Here is a 4,810-nt window from a genome sequence, read left to right on the forward strand (position 1 = left end):
CTTCACCACTACTCTCTACAGTGCTGGATTCCATCCATTCTGCGGCACACGAAAGGTGTTCAGAAACTTTGCACAGGTTATGAGCAGACTATTACATGCCGCGTGCTCGCCAAATTGTTCAGGATTTTGTTGGGGTTTGTCCTACATGTCAGCTGAACAATACCGAAAACCTACATCCAGCTGGGCTTCTGAACTTACCAGTTCCATTTGAAATTTGGGAAGATATTTCTATGTATTTTGTTGAAAGTTTACCTCGAGTTTTAATTCAGGAAATCATGGCTATGCAAGCCAATAAGTTCATTTACACAGGATTCCACATAATATATGATTATTGCATATAGCATGAATCTATGAAGATATCTGATTCGCTTCAAGAATTTCATGAACGACCCTCTTCAGCGCAAAATCATCCGTGACAATTGTAGCATGATGAGCCTTGTCTATCTTGATGGATTTGAATTGCTTCTGTTCTTGCTGCCGACTCATCTCGTTGTCAAACGCCAAAACGCTAATTAAAATGATCTTCCCATCTCCATCACCGTACACTGGTTCTGGAGACGCATCAAAGTCATTGTCCCAGAAAACCAGTTGCAGTGGCGTCTTATTTCCCCCTCCATTGATGAATGTCATGGGCACCATTGGTGCCTTGAAATACTTCATCTTTGGGATTGCTCGTTTCTTGAAAGGCTCGACACCATCGCTGAAACCGACGGTGGTAAAGAAATGTTCCATGTCGTATGCAGAGTAGTTCCTCTGTTTGGTGATCACGAGCGGCCTGTCCCCGAACACGGTTGGGGATGGAAAATTCATGATAGCACTCTCAAAGCTCCTCCACATAGGCCTCGTAGACAATGGTGTAGTTGTCAGGATGAAGAGAATGTCCGTCCCGGTGGCAAAGTTCTTTACTGGCTCCATAAACCCATTAGAGAGTGTAGGTGCAACCAGGATGAGGTGTTCGATGTACTTCTTTCGCCACGCCAATGGTGAGTTCTTGGCAAACTCAAGTGCAACAATTCCTCCGAAGCTGTGCCCAAACATGACGGCCTTCTTCTGTTTCTTCTTGCTCGCAGCCTCGACGAGTCCCACGAACTCTTTGAAGTAGCCAGAGTAAACTTCAGATTTCTGGCCAGGCACTGAAGGAACATAACGAATGCCGTAAGGAGCTCCGTACATGGTATCTCCACGGTATCCCAATTTTTCCAGTGCAACTCTGAGCTTTCCAAGGCACCATTCTCTGTAAGGATTGCCAAAAAAAGTACTAGCTGTTAGTGTGTTAGGGATGGATACTAGAGAAAATAATTTAATATAGAAAACTCTCTAATGCAAAGGTAAAAAACCACGAGAAACAAATTTTATTATAATGCTAAAAAATTAAAAGTATAAAGGGTGTTATATATTTATATGTGCTTTATAGAGTTGTATTCGACTAAAAATATTTGCAGTATTCGTCTAGGACTTGTACAGGTGAGGTTTTTGAGTAATTATCCAACAAAGTCTTTCTTGACTTAAAATGTGAACAAAGGTATCCATAAACAATTATTTTTGAAACCCGAAATGCTATTAAGCACCACCAATACCAACTAAGTCTACGTAGTACTTAAATTTAGTATTAGAGAATGACTTGATAAACATATCTGTAGGATTATCTTCGGTTTGTATGTTTCCGTAATAACTTATCCTTGGGCAATAATATCACAGAAATGGAGATGGCTTCGTTGGTAGGGGTGAAAATGGATGGCATGAAATCCGAATTATCCGATTCCGTATCCGTTAAAATACGAATATAGATATCCGTATCCGTATTCGTTTCTAAAATGGATACTAAAATGGATATATTCGAATTCGTTTTCGAGATTCGGATTCAAATGTGGATATCCGAATTCGAAATATATCCGATTCGTATCCGTATCCGCCAACCAGGGAACCAAATTTTGCTAAAGTTTTAGAAATTTCAGATATGAACGAAATTTCAACCCAATCAAATTGGAACAAATTTCAATCAAATTTTAGTTAAATTTGATCAAAAATTTAAATTTCCAACATGAAGTTTGAACAAAATTTCTAAAATTCCGGCCCAATCAAATTAGAACAAATTTCAGTCGAATTTTATCAAATTTCAGTCAATTTTTTACAAATTTCATTTAAATTTTTTCAAAAATTTAAATTTCCGACCTGAATTTCGAAGATCGAGTAGATATCCGAATGCGGATTCGTATTCGAACTATCCATTTTGTATTCGTATTTGAAGATATCCGGATCCGTATTCACATTCGGATTAAAATGTGGTAAATCGTACTATCCGAATTCGATTCTATACGTATTCGATCCGTTTCCAACGAAGTCTTTCTTTGACTTAAAATGTGAACAAAGGTATCCATAAACAATTATTTTTGAAACCCGAAATGCTACTAAGCACCACCAATACCAACTAAGTCTACGTAATACTTAAATTTAGTATTAGAGAATAACTTGATAAACATATCTGTAGGATTATCTTCGGTTTGTATGTTTCCGTAACAACTTATCCTTGGGCAATAATATTACAGAAATGGAGATGGCTTCGTCGGGTTCGATGCCTACTGTGCTGGACGCTGCTCTGCTGGTCTCGATGCAAGGGCAGCAGAAGGAAATAGCTTTTAATGTGGTCGGGATCTAGCTAAGATGTGTGGCAGCTTTTGTAGACGGGAACTCTGCGGGTTCAACACGGATTGAGGCACCGGGAACCGGAGGCGGCTGCGATCCAATCCACGAGTCTTCGATCGTAACACAGAATTTTCCGTCAACTCCACCTTGGCCTGCGCGCAGAAAATGCCAATCCGACGAGATCACAAGAACTCTCGCCGAGTAGCAGATTCGTCCCAGCGATAGCGGGATGAACACGCCGAGATCATAAGAGTTCTGGTACCACTTATTATGAAATTGTACATGAGAAACAATATGTAAAAATATTTTTTAATGTGGAGGAAAAATCACGGAGAATAAATGTTATGATGATGGTTAAAGATTATAAGTATAAAGCATGAACTATATTTATAAGCGTCTTATGAAATCATATTGACTAAGAATATTTGTAGTATTTATCTAGGACTTGTACTCTTGATATGTTTGAGTTATTATCCAACAGTGCGAATCATAAGTCTTTCTTCTTTGAATACTTAAGTACGAGAAGAGACTACTTTCATCGAACTGCATATAAGCACATCATCGAAAATTTTCATGATTGATCTGCACGGATTCGAATGACTTACTGCTTAAGAGGGTTCTTGTGGCTGAGCGCTTTTGTGGAGCCGAAGTTGGGCACACGGGTCTCGACACCAGGCGGGTTTCGGGACTCGTTTGATCGCAGGATCATAGACGAGGCTCATCTGCTCCTCGAAGCAGTGCACGTAGTCGTGGGTCAGCAGGTCAGAATTATTCTTCCACAGGCCAAACCATCCCTTCCCCTTCATGGCGCCGCAGTGTAGCACCGATGGCTGATATGCCTCGGTGAGCCGTGCCTCGAGGTCGCTGCAGCCAGTGGCGAAGCTAGTGCGGAGATGAGCCTGGTACTAATAGCTCTTGGACCCTGGTGCGTATGGCTCAAAGGGGTAAGATGGGCTGCAAATTAATAGGAAAAAATTTGAACCCTGGTGCCAGGGCACCACCCTGGCCCAACGTGGCTTCGTCCCTAGCTGTAGCTCACTCCTAGTAACAGGTGGAACTCATTGATAGCAGCATCCTTTGGCCGGTGGCTTGTGGAGGGAAACAGATCCGTTGACTCGAAGAAGCAAAGTCATGGATGAACAATATCTGTGCTTTTGCTCCAATGTGAACCGCTGGATTGGAAATAGATGATCAAGATTCAGTGATATAGTACGGTACAGTACTGTAGTGCAGTAAAAATTAGCACAATATTCTTATAAATAGTAATTGTGCTACAGTACCTAACTGCAAATACTGTTTACCATCTCACGAAAAATATTGTTCGCCTATGACTTTGCTTCTTTAAGTCAGAAAATCCGTTTCCCTTGTGGAGATGTACGCTCTTAGTGGAGGGGGGGGGGGAGGGGGGTTATGGGAGCAGCAGCAGAGGTGAAGAGCTGGCCATGAAGTGTCTCTTTTGGTCTGATGGTTTGAAGTGAAGTGTCAGTCTCGTATGTAGGGATGCAAGAGGGAACTAAATATGGCATGAGCTATATTTAGGGACCAAGCGCCTACTCATATTACGTGAAAGCTGTCCATGGGTGATGGGTGACAATCGTCATAGGTCTCGCATCCGTTACCCCAAATACGTTACTGATAAGCAGTCATAAATGACAGGTAAGGACCCGTCACCTATAAAGTTATAGGTGACGAGTCGTAACCATGACCTGTCATTGAAGCGCATCTCCCATTGCCAGGGTGAAAGACATAATTGACAGGTAACTTAGTTACCTGTCACTTATGTCTTAACATAAGTGATAGGTTAATAGGTTACCTATAACTTATATTACAGCACAACTAACAGATACCGTCTTCACCTGTCACTTATGTTGTAACACGAGTGACGGGTGATTTCTTCACCAGTCACTTATGTCATCACATCAGTGACTAGTAACAAGATTACCCATCATCTATATCTTAATATAAGTGATAGGTGAAGAGGCTACCTATCACTTATGTGTAGGTTGCTCTGTAGGATTGTCCTATTTCCTGGCTGCATCCTGGAGTATAGCCAGGATTTGATAGCTGTCTTCTCCCTACAAACAACAACAATGCATCCAAATCCATACCGACAAACACACTTATATAAGAACTCACTTAATCACAGAATTGCAAAGGTTACAAAGTT

General features: G+C 41.2%; 1 pseudogene; it reads right to left on the reverse strand.

The window, feature by feature from the left end:
* Window positions 1-348: 348 nt before the first annotated feature.
* On the reverse strand, window positions 349-4,366 carry LOC133890265 (lecithin-cholesterol acyltransferase-like 1; annotated as a pseudogene).
* Window positions 4,367-4,810: the final 444 nt, after the last annotated feature.

Source organism: Phragmites australis, chromosome 14 (assembly GCF_958298935.1).
Source record: "Phragmites australis chromosome 14, lpPhrAust1.1, whole genome shotgun sequence".
NCBI lineage: Eukaryota > Viridiplantae > Streptophyta > Magnoliopsida > Poales > Poaceae > Phragmites > Phragmites australis.